Source organism: Saccopteryx bilineata, chromosome 1 (genome assembly GCF_036850765.1).
Source record: "Saccopteryx bilineata isolate mSacBil1 chromosome 1, mSacBil1_pri_phased_curated, whole genome shotgun sequence".
NCBI lineage: Eukaryota > Metazoa > Chordata > Mammalia > Chiroptera > Emballonuridae > Saccopteryx > Saccopteryx bilineata.
The window spans coordinates 37,955,738-37,978,256 of NC_089490.1; the positions used below are offsets into that span (position 1 = coordinate 37,955,738).

A 22,519-nucleotide genomic window follows, 5' to 3' on the forward strand; every position below is an offset into this window, starting at 1 on the left:
GTTTATGCCTTGGGAGAGTTCCTGTTGTAATCTCGGATGTGTAACTTTGTATCAAGAACTTCCTTGATTTGCATATGACTATATAATAAAGCAAACTAGGGCTATGGGCACCTCAGATATTGCCATCAGCATTTGAAGAGTCCTCCCAGCCCCATCCTTTTTTCTTAATAAGTCTGTTTCCTTAATTCTGCACCATTATTAGGAGCCATGCTGGTCCGCGGCAAGTGGCACCCGAACAGGGACTTGAGTATGAGGAAACTAAACTGAAAGCAGGTGATGGAACTCCCCAAGTAAAGTGTGCACAGTGAGTAAAGAAAGGTTTTTGGGGAAAGTATAATAGGGAGTAAAATATTGTGAAATAGGGTAAAAAATAAGGGACTTTTTTGTAGAAATGTTTCTGTATGAGGACAAATCATTGTCTGAAGAGTATCAGGGTGAGCTGGAAACAGAGGGATGTGAATAGGAGGATAAATTGTAGTCTGAGGATGACTCAGAGAATATAAAATCTGCAGCTATGGCTGCCTTAGCTGTGGGCCTCCACTGCCCTCAGCTCCATCCTATGTTCAACCCTCTGCTCTTCTGTTCCCTTATCGAGCTGATTCCAGAGTCTATAGCTCAAAATCTGGGGAATCCCCTCTCCAACAATCTATAGACCAGGCTCAAAAAAAAATAGGGGAAACAATAAATAGCTTTACCTGTTTTCCTGTTGTAGAAAGATAGGTCGACATGGGGAGACTAGTGCAAGAACATGAACCTGTACTTTGTAGAACTCTGAAAGAGCTTAAACTTGCTTGTGTTCAATATGGGCCTACTGCCCCCTTTTCACTTGGTTTATTGGATACTATTAGTGCGAAGGCTCTTCCCTCAAATGACTGGAAGGTGATTGCTCATGCTTGTCTCTCCGGGGGTGATTATTTGCTGTGGAAGTCAGACTTTCATGAAAAGGCCATTGAGGTAGGGGAGAAATCTCAGCATAGTCAACCTGAGCCACCAGTTACAGCAACTATAGAGTTTGAGAATGTATAGGAGACTCAGGTATTATAAAAGTTACAGTTTTTCCTGTTATGGTCTGATTTTTTTTAATGTTTTAACTACAATCTTCTGAACTATCACTTTGTTTCTTTCTTATTCTTTGCCTAGAAATTGAGACAGGGGACCTGTGTTGGATCTGACTATGGAAAATATCCCAGCACCTGCTGAGAGCAAATTTTCCTGGGGAGATTTTGTTTAGTCCCATCCTTTGGTCCCTCTGTCAGAGAATGCCCTGACTTAAATTAGGCAGGCATCTTTCTAATCTGGTTGTGCTCTGAAATCCCAGGTTTTTCTCTGGTTTGTCTGGATCATCTAATTATTGTTTCTGTTTAGTCTTTGTTTAATGTATAAAATGTGTCTGTTTTTAAGGCCTGAATTAAGTTCCTTTTTTTTGCATGCAAAAAATTGGAAATTCTGGCTCTAATATTTAGAAAAAATAAAATGTTTTTAGAACTTGTCAGGAGCGCTCATTTAAATTTAAATAGAATAGAATATAGATCCTTACTAATCTGGTTAGTGCATTGTGAGGTGTGTTCAGAGTTAGGAGCCAAATAACAATTTAAGTATTAGGATTGATCAAAGTTATATGTTATACTTGTGTTTTTTGTGCATAAATTGTCTTGTTTATGTGTAAGGTTATACTCAGGCAAAACAAAGAAATTGAGCAAAGTTAAGCAGGGCCCTAATAAGTCATTTCAAGAATTTGTCTCAAGCTGTTTCAGGCAGTTAGAAGAATAGTATAAGGATGCTAATTCTGCTTCTCAGGCCACATCCTGCAAAAGGGTCCCAAGGAAATTAGTGATTTGGCTCCTCTTATTTTGCCTATTGGATTCAAAAGGTAGGTCAGGAATGCCCTAAAATGGAACTAACAATACAAGGGCATAAATTTAAAAGACTTTTAGATACTGGAGCTAATGTATCTGTTATTGCTAAGCTACATTGGCCTCCTTTCTGGCCCACTCATGCAGCAGCCAAAGAATTACAAGGTATAGGGCAGAGTAAATACCCTCAACAAAGCTCTAGTTTTTTACAATGGGAAGATAAAGAAGGTCATTCTGGACTTTTTCAGCCTTATATGCTCCCTGGATTGCCAGTTAATTTGTGGAGTGGAAATGTTTTGAAAACTATGGGAGCATTGCTTGTCAGTCAATACTCAGGTGCTTAATCAGGAATTTTTTCCCACTAAGGGACTAGGGAAAGAACAGTAGGGAATTCTCATCCCCATAGAAGTGGCACCCAATACTGGAAGGTGTGGATTAGGATATCAAAATTTAGCATAGAGGCCTTGGTAGCTCCTGCTGCCCCAATAATGCATTGTGCAGACCCAATTATTTGGAAATAAGATAATCTTTTATGGGTAGACCAATGGCCCTTTTCTCACAAGAAACTTAAGGCAGCTGCTCAATTGGTACAATAGTAGTTACAGCTTGGGCACATTGAACCATCTAATAGCCCTTGGAATACGCCTAAAAAGAAATCAGAAAACTAGAGGCTGTTACAAGATTTGAGAGCAATAAATAAGACGATGAAAATTATGGGTCCTCTCCAACTAGAACTTCCTTCTCCTACTGCCATTCTATGCAATTTTCACCTTGTAGTTATTGACTTAAATGATTGCTTTTTTACTATTTCTTTAAGCCCTCATGATTGCAAGCATTTTGCATTCAGTGTTCCTTCACTTAATTTCCAGGCTTCAATGGAGCAATACCAGCAGAGAGTTTTGCCTCAAGGTATGGCTAACAGTCCTACCTCATGCCAAAAATACATTTCTCAAGCTATCTCTCCACTATGAAGGCAGAACCTAAGGTGTACTTAATTCATTATATGGATGACATTCTTATTGCTTATCCAGATAAAGACATTGTGTTGATCATCTGGCAACAACTAGAATATTCTCTGAAAGAATCAGGACTTTATATAGGTCCTGAAAAGGTACAGCAATCTTTACCTTTCTCTTATTTAGGACAAATTATTGAGGGACAACAAATTTGTCCACAGAAATTAGAAATCAGGACAGATCATTTGCAAACTTCAAACAATTTCCAGAAATTATTAGAAGATATTAATTGGCTTAGACCTTCCTTGAAATTAACTACTGGAGAACTGAAACCACTTTTTGATATTCTTAGAGACTCAGCTGAACCAGCTTCTCCCCAGCTACTTACAGCTGCGGGACAACAAGTTTTAAAGCTTGTAGTAAAAGCCTTCAACAAGCACAACTAAAACGCATAAATCCTGAAGAATCAATTGCCTTACTAATTTGTCCCTCGAGTTACACTCCAACAGGACTATTGTGGCAAGCTTTAGATCCTATTGAATGGATTCATTTAGCTGTTACTCCTAAGAAAGTTTTATTTCCATATTTTGAACTTGTTGCCTCCTTGATTATCAAGGGGCATAGGCAACTCTTACAGCTTATAGGTTTTGAGCCACAGACTGTTGTTGTTCCTTTTTTCAAAGGATCAACAACAATGGCTCTGGGAAACTTCCACTAAATGGCAAATCACTTTTGCAAATTTTACAGGCCAAATTGATTCTCACTACCCAGCTGATAAAATACTTCAATTCTCATTAATTACTACGTTTGTATTTTCTAAGACAATTGTTAATGAGCCCATTCCTGAAGCACCTACAATCTTTACTAATGGGTCCAGCTCAGGAATAGCAGGCTTAATAATCAATGGACGAGTTTATGCTGAAACAGTCACCTTAAAATCAGCTCAAAGAGTAGAATCACATGCCATTATCATGGCTTTTCAGCTTTTGCCATATTCCTCATTTAATCTGTATACAGACAGCAAATATTTACTTATGGTTGTTTCCACTATGGAGACTGTTGTCTTAGGGACAACTGCTGATGAGGAACTATTTCAGCAGTTTCTCCTTCTTCAAAGACTTGTATGTCAACATAGAGCTCCACGTTTTATAGAACATATTTGAGCTCACTCTATGCTCTCTGGAGCTTTAGCACAAGGGAATGCTCTTGTTGATCAAACTACCCAAAAGAAAATTATTGGAGCAACCACGACAAATCAAGCAACTCAGTCTCATACTATTCATCATCAGAACGCTGTGACCCTGCATAAACAGTTTAAACTTTCTTGAGAAGCACCATGGCAGATTGTTAAATCCTGTCCAATGTGTCCTATACTACAATCTGTCCCTTTGTTTGGAATTAACCCTCGAGGACTCCTACCAGGACAACAAATGGATGTTACTCATATACCTTCATTTGGCAAACAGTCCTTTGTCCACGTTACAGTGGATACTTATTCTGGATTTATATCATAGTAGCCTCTGCCAGAACAGAAGAGGCTGCTAAGCATGTTATAGCTCATTGCTTGTATGCATTTTCTATTATTGGACTTCCTAAACTGATTAAAACTGACAATGCTCCTACATATGTAGGAAAAGCATTTACTATATTTTGTCAAATCATTTGAATTACAAGTATTTCTTACAATCTTTAAAGTCAAGGTATTATTAAAGTGTATCCAACAAATATTTAAGGTCAATTTAAAAAAAATATAAAAGGGGGAGTCATATCCTGGAACTCCTGTAAATCTACCTTATCTTTAAAATTTTTCTTTTGAATGCTGATGAACAGGAGATGCCAAATCTTTTTCTCCTGAAAACTTCTACCCTCTTTTATTTGATCCAGCTAATAATACTGTTTTGTCTTTTTCCAAATAGCTCCAGATATATGGAAAAGGTTTATATAGGTGGATGGGGATCCTCAAACCCCTCAGCAAGATCTTCTAAGCATTGTTTTTAAGGTACCAAGAGGAAGAAAAAGCCCAATAGAGATCAGGTAAAATACCAGCTCTTGGCACACGCCCTCAAAGGCTCCAATGCCCCAACAGGGCCTCTTAGAACTCCATCAGGGCCCTGCTTTAATAGTGGAAAGGAAGGCCATTAAGTCAAAACCTGCCAGGCTTACATGCCTTTGCTGTGGGGAAAAGGGACACTGGAAGGTAAGCTTCTGCCTTGCTCCTCTAATGGAGGGTTCAGTCTCTTCCAGCCTTGCTCCAGCCACCTGTGACTTAACCTTGCCCAGCCTGCTGGGACTTGCCACTGAAGGCTAAAGGTGCCCATGGATGTCATCCCCATCTCACATCACCGTGGACGAGCCTTGGGTATTTCTTCCAAGTAGCAGGTAAACTGATCTCATTTCTTGTGAACACAAGGGCCACTTACTATGTCTTGCCTGAATATTTGAGTTTTTTTCCATTCCCTCGAAGATCTTTGTTGTGAGTGTTGATAGTCCTATTTTCTGCTGCTTTGTTAAATATATAGTGTTTTCTTTATTCCTCCTGCCTCAATGCCCCATTCATGTTTTAGGCTGGGACCTACTCCTAATTTAGAGCTCTCTTTCTCTTTTTTGCCAACTTCTGTTACGAATTTACTTTTGCCACCCAGCTTAGTGTATCCCAAGGTTCTATTCACCATGCCACAGTTGCAGAGCTCCAGGTAAAAGCACCCTGGTCTCATCTCTATAGTTTTGAGAAGAACAGAAGCTCCATCTCCACACATGCTGCAGATGGCTTTTCAAGTCTACCTGAATCATTACCAGCTAGAAGCAGTGGTCATTGGAACATGAACATGAGCTGCAAAGTATAGAAATGTGACAACAATTCCAGTGCCATGTGGACTTTTCCTGGACTCCTGCTCCTTGTGACATCTCTTAATGGACTGAACTGGGGTTGGGTTGCATTTGCAGGGAATGCGGAATGATGATGTGTCAGCATGGACTTGGTGAACTTGTTAAGGACATTCAAAACAGCAAAGACTCTTTTATAGATTCTTGTTATATTGGCTAAGAATTTGCTTAAAAGCTTTAATCACTGTAATGTATTAGAATGTTTGTTTGGATATCTATTAGCATTGGCTATACTAATTTTGTGTTTGTTCTGTATTTTTTCAGTCAGCCTCCAAATTAGAATCTTGGAAACTAGGAAATTAGATGAGTACAAATCTCAGCACACAAATTAAAAATTAAAAAGAAAAGGGGGATATGTTGTGGACCGTAAATGGCAAAAAGCCTTTGTAGATTTGAGGCTTAGCAAAAGGCTAAGTTCTCCCCCCACCACCTCCATATTTGCTATGATGCTGAGTATTTACACCCATTTCAGTTGCTTCTTTAAGTTGCTGGAAGCAATTTACATGCCCTTCCTCTTACTCTTTGTTTGTTCAGATGTTGGTTGATTTTGCTTATGCATGGTGGGGGGATTCCTGTTTATACCTTGGGAGAGTTCTTGTTTTTAGCCTCAGATGTGTAACTTTGTATCAAGAACTTCCTTGATTTGCATATGACTATATAATAAAGCAAACTGGGGCTATGGGGCACTCAGATATTGCCATCAGCATTTGAAGAGTCCTCCCAGTCCCAACTTTTTTTCTTATTAAGTCTGTTTCCTTAATTCTGCACCACCATTATTAGGAGGTGCACTGGTCCATGGCAATTGACTATTTGTGCCTTTTCTCATTTTATTTGTTTTGTAGATAAATATTGGCAGGGAGTAGTAAATTTCCAAGAACACACTTTTACCAATGTTCGTAGTCTTGTCTATTTGTTTTCTTTACCTTTAATGTCTGCTCTTACCTTTATAATTTTCTTCTTTTAACATTCTTTGAGCTCTATTAATTGTTCAGTTTATAAGGTTTTTAATTTAAATTATGCTCTCAATATTGAAAATATTTCTCTAAGAATTAATTTAGCTATGGTTAACAATTTCTATTTTTCATTATCATCTGTTCAAACTACGTTCTAATTTCTTTAAAATTTTTCCCTTTGGTACAAGAATTATTAAAAATTGCATTATAAGTGTATAAAAATACAGGGGTTTTCTGTTTTTTATTAATATGATAAAATATTATTAAAGTTCAAATCAAGCTTGTTCAAAGAATATTCCCTATTTGCTTTAAAGTCTTTGAAATATATTTTCCTGGGCTGCATAGCCTAGGATATGACTAATTATAGTACATTTTCACAATTCTATATGTCTTTCGTTAAGTGCAATATTCTATATTTGAGAATATGGTCAGATTTTAACATATACACAGACATACACACATTTAACCACTTTTATACTAAATGTGGAATGGAAAAAATAATAATTATATCATGTCTGTTATATATGTATATATTTTTAAAAAATATATGTTTACAGATTTTTTGCATCCTTCTTCTATCTACATCATGTTATCAACTTAATAGAGCTAAGACTAACTGTGGCTATGCAGCCAAAATTGAAGTTTTTATAAAGAAAGTTTTGACAGATTTTTGAAAAGATCAATGATGTTCTCTGTATTAAAAAACTGGGAAAGGAATGTTTTGAACATTTTTAGAACCCATTTTTTATTTTTGAATTTTATATTTAAAGGAAACTATAAGGTTTCTGTGTTAATTACTTATTACAATTAAACTATTAAAAATATCTTAGGGAGGATATAGCTTCCAGGAAGCTATTCATTATCTGATAAAAAAAAAGCAGTTAATCATGAAGGAGTGAGAAGACTCATTTGTATCTGTCCTTAAGTCTACAACTAGTCAGATATCTATAACCCAACAAATGTTCTTCTGCTCAACATAGTTCCATGTTTGAGAGATCCACACCTTGGTCCATCTGAATATGGAGGTACTAAAACACAGAGGGCAGGAGATGGACAGGGGAGGGACTGTGCCTAAAGATGTGGTTTCCCTGCTGCCACTGTGGAGATAGATCACAGCCCCAGCCAATGTGGTTATGGTGATAAAGTCATACAGTTCAGCTCCCATACAAAGCTCAGCAATAGATAAGAGGGCAGAAGCAGGGTCAGCACCCCCAAATCCATCTCTCTCCACTGACTGTGGCAGAGCCAGTAGCAGCAGTGGGGATATGTCTATAGTGTCCAATCTACAGCACAGCAGCTCCAGCAGCCACAGAAAACAGCAGCATGATAGGCTCATGAAATTGGCTCCTTTCATCCACCATATCTCCTCTTGATGGTGTAGTGTCCCGAAATCCAGGTGACCTGTACAGAGCAAGGATACCCACAACCCCAGTCACCCAGGCAGCTACTCTCATGACCAGAGGGATGCCCTGACACTATAGAGGTGCAAGTAGCCCATGTAAGAGGAAACAATATATACCATCTATATACAGCACTAAAATACCATCTATTGGAAAATGAAAAAAGACCTCTTATTATCAACCTGCTGAACACTTAAAATAAAAAATCAAATGGTACCTAAAGCATTACTTCAAATGCCCTAGCAGAGAAACAACCCATCAAGCACCAAGAACAATGAAGGCAACATAGTAACACAAAAGTAATATGATAATTTTCCAGAAACTGAACTCAAAGTCATGGAAAACTAATTTAAATGACAGAGCATGTCCGATTGCAGATATAAAGAACCTCGATGAGACAAAAAATAAATTAAAAAAATTAAAAAATAAATAATAAAAAGCAGTTCAGTGATCTCAGGAATAAAATTAGGAAACAGAAGTATACCAGAGAGACTAAAACTATGAAAAGAACTGAACAGAAATTTTTGCATTGAATAACTCAAAATGAAATAAAGAATGCATTAGAGAGCACTGGAAATCCATATGGAACAGAGATTTCGTGAGCGTAAAGACAGAAACCTAGAAATAACTCAGGTAAAAAAAAAAGACAAAGAACTAAAAGTTAAAAAATAAAAGAACTCTATGAGGAATATCTAACTCCATTAGAAAGAGCAACATAAGGATAATGGGTATATTAGAAAGAGAAGAGAGAAAGAAGGGAACGAAGAGCCTACTCAAAGGAATAACTGATGAGAAGTTCCCATATCTGAAAAAGAATCTAATAAAATACCTAATTATCTCAATAACAAAAAGGCTTCTCCAAGACACATTAATTAAAATTGTCATAAGTTAATGACAAAGAAGACTTCTCAAGGCAGCCAGAGAAAAGAAAGATTATAACTTACAAAAAAAAAAAACCCAACAAAAACAAAACCCATCATATTAGGGTCAAATTTCTCAATAGAAATTCTACAAACCGGAAGAAAGAAGAATATATTCAAAATATTGAAAGAGAAAAATTATCATCCAAAAAATATATATCCAGCAAAGTTATCCTTTAAATATGAAGAGGAAATAAAGGCTTTCCCAAACAAAGGCTGAAGGAACTTATCACCACAAGACCTGTGTTACAAGAAATGTAAAAGGATCTCTTCTACCTAACACAAAAAGATAAAAGTACACAAAACTTTCAATAAAGTGACAGACCGAAGCATAAAATTGAAACCCAATTTCAGAATAGGATGTTAAACACTTAATTATAAAATAATGGTGGAAGGTAAAAAGCATTAAAATCTGTAGTTACTGCAATTTGGTAACAAATGCACACATCAAAAGGAATAATTTATAAAAACAAAAACATAAAAGGGGAGGAGAAAAAGTATATAATTTATATAGGTGAATAAAGATAAGATGTTATCAGAAGGAAAGGATCATTTTATATATGAAATATTTTATACAAACATGGTAACCACAAAACAAAAATCCAGGGACAGAAAACATCAGAAAGAAGAAAAGAAAAAAATCATAGAATAAAATACAAAACAGAATCACAAACTAAAATGCAAAACAGAATCACAAAGTCAAAGAAACAATGGAGATTAACAATCAAAAAACAAAAGGCAAAGTGATAATAGCAGTTTTCATATAACAATAATCACCCTAAATTTTACTGAACTCACCAACCAAAAGGCACAAAGTAGCAGAATGGACCCATCTTTGCTCTGAAGACAACCATAGGCTCAAAGTAAGAGGGTAAAAGATGATATTCCAAGCAAATGCTATACCAGTAAATGTGGGTGTAGCTATACTTACTAGACAAGATAGATACAAAGACAATAGTAATGAGAGGAAAAATGGGCATTTTATAATGATAAAAGAGACAATCTATCAAGAAAAAAAATTAATATATATTTATATATGTATATTATATAGTATGTATTTATACATACACACACACAGACACACACACACAAAACCTAGAGGCACCAAAATAAATGAAGCAATTAACTTGCAAAAAGGTAAAGTAGATAACAACCAATTGATGAAGCCAGGGCTAAGATGAAATGTTTATCTGAGATTTTTTCTTGCTTACTTGTGAAGGCCTATGTTGCTGCTATAAGCTTCCCTCTGAATACTGTTTTTTCTGGATCTGTACCATAGATTTTGGTATGTCATAATTTCATTTTTATTTGTCTATATATCATTTGATTTCATCTTTTATTTCTTCATTGGCCCAATTTATTCAGTGGTATGTTGTTTAATCCCAAAATATTTGTGATTTCTTTTCAGCTTTCTTTTTGTTGATTTCTAGTTCCATACCTTTGTTGTTACAAATGATGATTGATATATCAGTTTTCTTACAATTATTAAGTTTGTATTATGTGTCAATATTGTTTTATCCTCAAGATTGTTTTGTATGCTTGAGAAGAATGTCAGGTGTGTCAAAATCCCTTACTATTATTGCCATTTGTGACAACATGGCTGAATCTTGAGGTTTTTATGCCTAGTGGATTAAGTCAGACAGAAAAAGACAAAAACCATATGGTTTCACTGTATGAGGAATATAAAACAAAATAGTAACAAACTAACAAAACAAAAACTCATAGATACAGACATCAAAATGGTGGTTACCAGGGGGAAGGGGGCTGGTGGGAGGGTAAAAATGGGTAAAAAAGTAAAATATATGGTGATAAAAGGAAACTGGGCTTCTGATGGTAAGCACACAATAGATCATACAGGTATCAAGTTATATAATGTTGTATACCTCAAATTTATGTAATGTTATTAATCTATGTTACCTTAATAAAAACAACAACATATGAAATAAAAAGAACAGCTACTCTGATCAATCTCTAAACTTTATTGTTGGAAAAATAATTTGTACTATTTTGTGATATTAAAACAGCAATAATAAGTACACACTAATACTTTGTTAATAAACTCATTTCTTATATTTCATGAAGCAAATAAAACCTATTTAGATTTCAAAATTATTTATTTGGTCTTCGGTTATATTATAAATGAAAGGATAACTTTAAAAATAACATATATAAACTTCATTGTTTTTTATTCCTAACTATAGAAGCAACATAAACTCATTATAAAAAATTAGGAAAAAAACCACCAAATAATCCAACATTTGATGGTTATAGACAACAAGCCCCAAATGAACTTACTGCTTATGGTAACCCCCACTTCACTAAACCAGACCTTAGGTAGAGATTTGGCACTACCAGAAATGAAATCTTGCTAGTCATACAGGAATCAGGAATCTCTAGATTAGCAGTAGGTAGGTAATCTACCTGATAACTCTCTGGTATCCCCTATCAGGAAAGTTATCTTGCAATAACCAATCTGCTTTTTGCCTAGTTTAACTTCCCTGTTATTGCTCCCTTCAGCCTATAAATTCTTTTACCTTGTAGAGCTCTTCACATATTCTTGGCCTTTTTTTTTTTTTTTTTTTGAGAGAGAGAGAGAGAGAGAGATGGATAGAAAGGGACAGAAAGACAGGAACAGAGAGAGATGAGAAGCATCAATCATCAGTTTTTTGTTGCGACACCTTAGTTGTTCATTGATTGCTTTCTCATATGTGCCCCAACCATGGGCCTTCAGTAGGCAGAGTAACCCCTTGCTCAAGCCAGCGACCTTGGATCCAAGCTGGTAAGCTTTTGCTCAAACCATTTGAGCCTGCGCTCAAGCTGGTGACCTCAGGGTCTCGAACCTGGGCCCTTCTGCATCCCAGTCTGAAGCTCTATCCACTGCTCCACTGCCTGGTCAGGAAACATAAATTCTTTCTATCTGCTAGATTTAATGTTACAAGATTCATGATACTAAATGAAATCAATAAGAATATTAAAGTTTACTCAGTTGAAATTTGCTTTTAACCATAATGAACTAAAATAGCCATACTTAGAATTTTTGACACTTTGTTTTTACAATGACATCAATAAAATGTCAGCAACTATACATCTACATTAAATTTTTTTGATTTGTATAGTTTTCTTTTTTTTTTTTTTTTGTATTTTTCTGAAGCTGGAAACGGGGAGAGACAGTCAGATAGACTCCCGCATGCGCCCTACCGGGATCCACCCGGCACGCCCACCAGGGGCGATGCTCTGCCCACCAGGGGGCGATGCTCTGCCCCTCCGGGGTGTCGCTCTGCCACAACCAGAGCCACTCTAGCGCCTGGGGCAGAGGCCAAGGAGCCATCTCCAGCGCCCGGGCCATCTTTGCTCCAATGGAGCCTTGGCTGCGGGAGGGGAAGAGAGAGACAGAGAGGAAGGAGGGGGTGGTGTGGAGAAGCAAATGGGTGCTTCTCCTGTGTGCCCTGGCCGGGAATTGAACCCGGGTCCCCTGCACGCCAGGCCGATGCTCTACCGCTGAGCCAACTGGCCAGGGCCGTATAGTTTTCTTAAATAATTATATAATAATTTAAGCAAACCTATTGTTGGATATTTGGTTTCTTAGATTTTGAAATAATAAGTAATTATATGATAATTTATTCTTTTTTGTTTTTCTTCTTTTTTAAAGTGAGAGGAGGAGAGATAGAAAGACATACTCCCATATGTGCCCTGATCAGGATCCACCTGGCAACTCTCATCTGGGGCCAAACCTCTGTATATCTGGGGCCATGCTCACAATGGAGCTATTTTTAGTACCTGAGGCAGAGGTTACACAGAGCCATCCTCAGTATCCTGGGCCAATGGGCTTGAACCAATCAAGCCACTGGCTACCAGAGGGGAAAAGAGATAGAGAAAGAGAAGGGAGAGGAAGAGGGGTAGAGAAGCAGATGGTTGCTTTTCCCATGTACTCTGACCGGGAATCCAAGTGTTGGCCTAAGACATGCTGGGCCAACACTCTACCAATGAGCCAACCATCCAGGGTTGACAATTTATTTTTAAAATGTCATCTCACCCTTATTTAATTATGTCCTTAGGAAATATTCCAAGAAGTAAATTATTATATTAAGTTATAGGTGATTTTAAGGATTTATTCCAATGAGCATTTTTAGAGTGTTTAGTTTTATGTTTATATTCATATAAGATCTATCAGTATTTTCAATATCTTCTCTGCATAAAAGTTCTTCCCATCCAAAAAGTATTTGCTGATACTTTATATTTATAGACAGGTTGAAGGTCATCAATACGCCTCAATAACACTTTATGCATATAGCAGAGATTTCTTTACTTTCTATTTTAAACAATTTTCACTGTAATATTTGAAACTAATTATTTTCACTGTAATATTTGAAACTAATTATACTGCTTAATTTATTAAAGTGGCATAATTTATTTTGATACTTGATACGTCAAGTATTCTCTCAATGCTTTTTTAAAGATTATTTTGACATGTTTATAATTTTTAATCTATTTTTTATTTCAGAAATTGCCATGGTGTTTTTATCAAAGATAAAAGTTATAGAACCCTGGCTGGATAGCTCGTTTGGTTAGAGTGTCATCCTGATATAAAGAATTGCAGGTTTAATTGCTGGTCAGGGCACATACAGAGACTAACTTCTGTCTCTCTCTCTCACCCTATTTCTCTCCTTATCAATCAATAAATTAAATTAAAAAAAAGAATAAAAGTTATTCTATATTCAAAAAAATTAAAGGGCTATACATATATATGTATAAACACACACAACTATGTACATATGCACACACCTGCATACATGTGCCTAACATAGATATATATGAGTGTTCATAGTATTTATATCACATATTAGAATATTTTATCTAAATGACAAAAAATTTTTCTACCTTATTTTGTTCATTTAACCAGCTGTACTTAGTCTATATTCAACTGTTTTTCTATCTTGTGAATTACTTTCTTAAAAAATAATAATTAGTAACATGAAATAAAGTACATATTAATTTAATACACAACTGTATGAAGTTATATAGTATAGGTATAGACTTCCATCTAATATATATTGATTAAAGTTAGAGACACTCCAGAACTGATAAATGATAAAGATGATTATGATAGGAAGAGGGGAAAATAATAGACATTGTAGATTCTAGATTTTGAGTAAGGGTGAAAATTAGAAACAAATAGATGAAGTGGGGTTTTATAATGAGAGTTCAGTTCAAAATCAGATCTTTCAAATTCTCTACTTTGAATATGTGGGGCATGTCCCATTCTGTACAGAGATTAGTAGTTCATTCATTACAATGGCAGCAGCATAAAAACAGTCGTTGGCTTTATTACTACTGTATCTTCACCTCTGGAACAGGGACTTGTATATTGCAAATACTACTGCATATGTTGACTATTGAACAACTTTACAGGACACAATCTGAAATATATGAAGTGCTTACTGACTGACAGCATTTTATTTTGAAAATGTGTAAATGCTTTATTTTTTCCAATTATAAGTATTTGAAAATATTTCATTAACTGCTAAAAATATAAAAAAGGAAAAGTACAAAAAACCCTGCATTTATTCCAAGAAGAATCATGATCATTATTTTATTATAATCTAAAATTTTTATTTATTACAGAATTTCCCAAAGTTGAAAATGTAACTATCTTTTCCAAGTTCATCTTCTTTGTTCATTTAATAATATAATGTAAACATTTATATATATAAATATTATTGCAACCTATTAATTTTAATGACTGTATAGTAATTGTTTATATGTTTGTACTCTAATTTCTTTTTCTGAAATGTCTAATCAGTAGATATTTGGTTGCCTTTTTCTTGAATTTTTCACTTTTTCCTATAAAACTATAATATATGCCTGTTTCATACATTTTGTTCATTTAACCAGCTGTGCTTAGTCCATATTCAACTGTGGTCTCTATCCTGTGGAATTACTTATTCAGAGAATAATAATGCACTATGTGAAATACAGTATATATTAACTTAATACACAACTGTATGAAGTTGTGTAGTACAAGTACAGACTACTACACAGTATAAAACATCCTAATACACAAATCAATTTATTAGAAAAATTTCTAGAGTTTGATTTGCAGTATGTAAGTTTTCCCTATATTTACATTGTTTATTCTTAAATTTTCTTTAAAAAATTTTCTGTTAGTTTTGTGTGACAATTTGCCCAAGTTATAGTCCCCTGTTATTCAATCAAACACTAATCTACATGTTGCTATGAAGTCTTTTGTAGATGTGGCTAACATCTACATTTATAATCAACTGACTTTTGGTAAAGGACGTTACCTTCAGAATGTGGGTGGACCTTATCCAATCAACTAAAAAGCTGTAAGAGCAAAATTGAAGTTTCCCTGTGAAGAAGAAATTCCATCTATGGATTGCAACATTAGCTTGAGCCCCAAATTTTCCAGCCTGCAGGCCTTGTTAGAAAATCTTTACAAATTTCAGACTTATCCAACCACACCCCACAATGGCATAAGGCAATTCCTTAAAATAAATCTCAGTATATGTATATATATATATACTGTGTCTTCTGCTGGATCTGCTCTCTGGTAAAACTGACTGATACAGATTTTGGTAACAAGAGCCCTGAGGTACAGAGATGTTTGACCCAATGTACAGGAAGATCACTCATATCTTACAACTCCATCAGGGAAACAGTATTAATGTTAATTGAGTATGAAATTTGATTTTTTAACTGGAGCTGGACACGATAATAATTTTTGTTAAAATCTCAAGACACGTTTCTCTTAATTAGTATTAACCACATGGAATTTAATTCCTTAAGGAGGTTTTCGACGTGAATAGCAATGGATCAGTTGATGGGCCTTAAGATACAGACTTGTAAATGACCTTTAAGCTGGATTATTTAATAGAACTATCAGTATTGGAGAAAGATTCATATTTCATATAGGGAATTTAATTTTTATAGATATATCACATTCGAAGCTTTTCCTTAAAATGTATTTTGATTTTTATGTTAGTATAATCTCTATTCAGTGTCACAGAAGGTAGACTGCTTGACAATCAACAGCACGATTAGTGTGTACCACTTCTGCAGGCTTTCATCTTTGGATATGTACGAGAATTTTCTTTCATACTTAAATTTCTGCATTGGGTATTCGTGTTTTCAAAGCTAGTATCATTTCTGAAATAAATTATCCATGGTAAATGAATAGAAGGATGCCATATCGTCTTTTCTCATACGAATAGAAGGATGCCATATCGTCTTTTCTCATACACATATTCCAGGGAACTGGCAGCTAAGCTGAAGGAAAATGAAAGGTAAGTACGTCTCCATCGTAACAATGTAGATATCAGGTTTGCTTTGCCGAAATGCAATTCTATTATTTCATCTAGCAGGATTGTTATATTATTCAAGAGACACAGTTTTTAACAGCAGTCATATCTTTCCCCTTAGGCTCATTAGAGCGGAGGCCATGCTGTTCTGATTGTGCCTGACTGAATCTAACAGGAATTGACTGAATGTAGGAAAAACAGTCTTAAACATTATTGTTTAGCATTTGCTGATGATACAGTTTGCCTAGCACACCATGCAGTGTAAAATTTTCCCATCAAGGTTTTTTAATGTTTTCTCTAAAATCAGCACACAGCGTGCTTTAAAGGTCAAATGAGCAGACAAATTTATTTTGCAGAATTATAAGAATATATAGAACTCCCCTGAAGGACTCCTAGTGTTCGAACTACCTTTAATTGTTCTTCTCCCAAACTTACAGATTCTTCATACTTGTCACTTGCATTCACATAATAGTAATTATTAACAACTCTCCACTAATTAGAACTTGAAAGAAAAAGTTGACTGTGCCATGAGTTCTATCTAATATGTTTAGGTATTTGGGCAGATCACAAGAAAGGTCAAACAATTAGGGTGAACACAATACAGATGTGGGTAACCTACTGTTTTATAATTCGCATGGCTACCATATCATTATACAGCAACAAGTTCTAAGCTTCCACATGCATTAGCAAAGAATGAAAGGGAAAATAGATTAGTTCAAACTTCTAAATAATCAAAAAGCAAATATCAAAATTCCATCATGTTGAATATCAACTCTCTTTCATCTGATTATTCTTGAGCATTGTAAAAGTCAAAATTTAAATTACTCCGGCTCCCATCTTATGCGTTAAGAAAGCTGGTTTTATTTGACAGTGACAAAACTTTCCATAGAATCTGAATGTGTGCATTCTCTTTGTTGAGTGTCTATCATATTTATATATCGGAAACATTAATTTATTTAATCAGCCATAAAATAATATAAAGTATTACAAAGTCAAAATAATAATTGTTTCTTTTCAAGGAGGATTCAGACCCATAAACTTTTCACACAAATAGAAATAAAAGATAGGTCTCAATTTAGATATTTAATGCCAATATACTACTTTTTATCAGATCAAATTACCCCAGATATTGAGATATTTTATATTCATTTTGCTTAGAAGATACTTAAATTCCATCTGAAAATTGATGGTTTAAAGGGAATTAAGCAGATAGAGGGGATCTTTCTGTTCAATTTCTATAATAGTTATTCATGTAGTTTCCACATATGACATGGAAGTAGTTGCTCCCAGTTTCCACTCCCCATTATGTCTTTTTAAAAGTAAGATATATTAAACTCCCTAATTTAGAATTTTGAATGGCTGATCATAGCCAAAAGAATTATGTCTAAAAATCTGCATCTGGAATTGGAATTCGAGCACCCACCCCTCCAGTTCTGGTTCTTATTTAATTATCTGTATCTCTTACAGCTGCACTAGAGGAATTTTCTACTACAGTGAGATCCTTCTCCTCATCATCCCATCTACCAAGAATTCTACCGATTTAAATGCTACTCACAATTAAGAATTTATTTGTGGTTCACTTATTTAAAATGTTATTAATGTTTGCAGTCTTAATGATCTCATTACCATCTATTACCACATATAGTGTGCCATTTAATTTTGCATTCAATTATGGACTGTCTTCTCATTAAGTGATTGTTTGATATTTCCATGTTTTGTCTCTCCAATGAAAAAATAACCTCTCATTTGACAGAGTTGTTTTTGTACATCTTTGATTTCTTTTTTTTCTTTTTTTTTGTATTTTTCTGAAGCTGGAAACGGGGAGAGACAGTCAGACAGACTCCCGCATGCGCCCGACCTGGATCCACCCGGCACGCCCACCAGGGGCGACGCTCTGCCCACCAGGGGGCGATGCTCTGCCGCGACCAGAGCCACTCTAGCGCCTGGGGCAGAGGCCAAGTAGCCATCCCCAGCGCCCGGGCCATCTTTGCTCCAATGGAGCCTTGGCTGCAGGAGGGGAAGAGAGAGACAGAGAGGAAGGAGGGGGGGTGGAGAAGCAAATGGGCGCTTCTCCTATATGCCCTGGCCGGGAATCGAACCCGGGTCCCCCGCACGCCAGGCCGACGCTCTACCGCTGAGCCAACCAGCCAACCGGCCAGGGCCTGATTTCTTAATAAAATGTAGGCATTGGCCTAATGACCTTAAAAAAAATCAATTGCACATTTTCATTTACAGCATCAACTCTGCTCCTACGTGATTCGAAGGCAGTGGCCTCATCATGGATAGAAAGCCCATAGCAGCCAGGTGATTAGATGCTACTTCCACTGTGACCAGATTGTCCCTGATCTCCATGTTAAGACAGAATTATCCCTTGTTCCATGCGGCTTTCTACTGGCAAAGTAACTGTTTGCATTCATTGAGCCATAGTCAGATTTTCTAACAATTGTAGACAGCTGAATAAAAAGCAACTAGAAGCTTCAGTATTAAAAACAGCATGCAACTGGGTTGTTTTCCAGCTAATTTTAAACTAAGTATTATTCCATTTGAACTTTTCTTGCAGGATGCATACTCTTAAGGACTATTAGAATAAACATGTTTTGCCTTTATGTTCTTATGTGGAACAAAAGTTTTTCTGCATCATATCATGATTCTGCTGAAAGGCTGTTCCTTGCTAAAACTTCAGATTTTTCACTGAATAAATGGATTTCTAAATATAGTTTTGCATTTGTGACTGAGATTTCATATCAGTGATATGGTTACTATTCCAGATTAATTATAGTGGTTCTAATTAAACTATATTTTAGAATCTGTAAAATAATACTCAGTATAAAAATAATTGACATTAGATTATTAAATACTGAGATTATTGATTAAAATTAATCAAGAACAATATATGCAATTATTATCTTTATCATAATGAGCAATTAAACCATTTCTAGTAAAACTTCCCTGAGATGAAATATCTATTTTATTAAAAGATCATTAAGAAGATTAAATTGATTTATAAATTAGATGAATTTAGAACAAATTTATACTTTATATTGTTTGAAAAAATTATATAAAAATATTTAGAAAATTATATCATAATTTCTGAATACTCATAAAATATACCTGAAATTTTATTTTTCTAAATTAAAAGGATAAAGTAAAGCAGTAGATTAATTTTGAAATATAATTTATTAGTCTTAAAGAGGGTTTATAGAGTGGCACATTAATTTCAACATGGGCAATCCCTAAGAGAATCTTGGGTTATATTGGGACTGTCTCAAAACAGTTCAAGAAAACACCACAAGCACAGGTGATAGATGAAATCTGCTTATTCAGAGATAGTGAGGATGAAAAAGCACACAGACACTACAATGTAATGTGATGAAATCATCTTTACACAGCCTGATTCACCTCTTTCCATCCCTGAATCTAAAGATTCGCTCTGTGGGTCACTGAGACATTGGGGGTTAGTGTGAGGCTGACTTTGCAAGTGTACACCTCTCATCCTCTGTTGGGAGTGGTCAGCACATCACATCTTCAAAGAGCGATGTCTATTTAGTTATGAGAATTCGGAGAGTAAATCCCTAGTCAGATTAGTCACAAAATTAAGTTCCACATGGCTCATTTGGAGGGCATTTTCAGTTTAATTTAGTTTCATTTCCACAACTACTTGTAAAGCCTTAGAAAGTGTCACTGGGATTTCTCGATTATTTGCTGTATCAGCCATCTTTTGAGGGTGGAGTTGAGGTAAGAGGATGAGGTGCCATCGCTACCTTATAACAAATATACTTGTTTGCTCCCCTGAATTTCATGTTGGAAACACCTAAATTACTTATGTTCTCTGGTTATTTCCAAAATTGCTTTTGAGAGAAAAGAGGGAAACTGAGGCCTTTGGAGTCAGTACATTCTTTTTGACTACAAGTTTTGCCATTTATTATCTAAGAGACATTTATATTCCATTTGTCAGGAAAGGACTTCCAATACTATTATTTCTCAGTCAAGAAAGTCCATCACACTGGTATACAAGATTGAGAAAGCAACATCAGTGCTCTCCTGCTGTAATTTAAATCTCAAGAGAGAGGATGACACATATCAAGCAATAAAGCTTTTAAAGAGGTTGGGTACTGATTTAATCTGAGACTTGATAGAGCACATTCACAAAGAAGTAAGAATTTAAAGAGAATGTGAAAGATAACTAGAAACCTGTAGATCAGCAGAATTAGGTAAGAGAGTGCTAGCAAAGGAAATAGCATAAGCAAAATCTCCTAGGGGTCTAGGGTGAGAGTGGAGGGAATTGCAAAGAAGCCTGGGGGTGGCAATTGAGGGGGAGGGACTGGTGATGCCCAATTTCCATATTGACAAAATCAAATATGTAAATAAATTAATGGTAAAATGTGTGCCTTAATTCATTCATCCCTTGATTGACCAATAATAGGAGGGTTAACCAAGTAGAACAAAGTTAGGTTCTCTAAAAATGCTAGGTTTTCTGTTGTTTTTTGTTTGTTTGTTTATTTTTTGTTTGGTTTTGTTTGTATCTGCTAAGACTGCCATAACAAAATACTACAGAGTTGGTGACTTAAACAACAGAAATGAATTTTCTCACAGATCTGATGGTTGTGAATCCAAGATCAAGGTGTCAGCGAGTTTGATTTACTTTGTGGCCCTTTTCCCTGGTTTGTCCAGGGTGCTTTCACCCACTGTAGGTGGCCTTGACTTTGTGTACCCACATTTTCCAAGTCTCTTCCTCTTCTAGTGAGGACATCAGTCATAATGGAGTAGTGCCCACACATATAACCTCATTTAACTTTATTTACCAATATACAGATCCTACCTCCAGATACAGTCACATCTTAAATGAGTGGGGATTAGGATGTCAACATAGGCATTATGTGGAGATCTCCTTCAGTCCATAACATTTGGTGTGTTCTGGATGACTTTAATTATAAATCTGAGTCTCCCTTCATTCTAGGTTAGAAAACTTTTGGAGCTCACTCTTTACTCATGGAGTGGTTTTTTTCTTCTTCTATTCTTCAGCTTTATTCCATTTTTGCTTTGCAGTCAGTTGTGAATTCCTGTCTTCAAAGTGTCATTTACTGGTTGCTCTGCATTTAGTGTTCAACTTTGGGTCATAAAATGGATAATCCCATATTTATCCATTTTATATATCATATTTATATATCATGTATAGAAAAGACTTTTGGTTAAATTATACATAGTTGTGAAAAAAAGAGGTATATTTACTAAATACAGGTTGTATGCACTAAGGATAACACTGATAGGGTAAGAGTGTTATCCTCTAATAATTGACTACATATTGTAAAAGTGATATTATTATGAATAATCATAAAACTATGGAGGCAAAGCAAAACCTGTTTAAATTCCACTAAACTAAGAAAAACAATGTTTAATGAACTATGGAAAATATGCTATTGAATGAAAGTCTGAAACACAGATATCTAGCTCACCCAGACATTTACCATCGCCATATATTCTGGGTGAAACTCAATGCTTTCCTCATTTACCTGTATTAGCTACTACTGTTAAGTGTTGTACATTGCATTATCTTATTTAGTATAAACATTATTATTATCTCCATTTTACATCTGTGAAAAATCAGGATTCACAGGCTTGGTTGAAAGTCACTAATAGCTTCAAAACTGAAATTTCTTGATCCTTGATTCCAAAATCCTATTACTTTCTTTGACTTCTGATATTCTGAGGGGAGAAAGAGAAAGGCAGGCCATCATACAGTTGTGCAGTAGTGATAGCGAACCTGAGCAATGTGCACAGGTGCCCAGGAGTCTGTAGTTATGGAGAGTTACAGGAGATTCATGACAATCAAAGAATACCACTTTTGAGAACCACTGATAAATGTTCATCTCCATCAGAAACATGCACACGTGCACACATATACACAGAGAACAAGAAAGTTTTGTGAGCAATTGGGTTTCATTATCCATCACTGGGGGTCAGCCCAAAGCTTCCCTGGGAAGTCTGTTTGGATAAAACTAAAAGAGCATAAATCCATCATTACTATTAATGTTTTTCAACTGCCAGTCCACAAACGGGTCTACCAAAATTTTGTGTAGGTCTGCGAAGAAGATTAACATCCTGATGTTGTAATGAATATTATAGACAAAATGATCTTAGTCAAATTTGCCTATGCTCAGGGTGATTTCTGCTTTAGTGGTCCTCAAAATAATTCTCCTATTTTGACTGGTACCCAAATATAAAAAAGGATGACAACCAC

At 35.5% G+C, this 22,519-nt stretch overlaps 1 protein-coding gene across 1 annotated transcript in view; it reads right to left on the bottom strand.

The window, feature by feature from the left end:
• The window catches only part of LOC136319194 (protein eyes shut homolog), a 557,987-nt gene that overhangs the window by 37,616 nt on the left and 497,852 nt on the right, over positions 1 to 22,519 (bottom strand). The gene's annotated exons all lie outside the window — the stretch shown is intronic.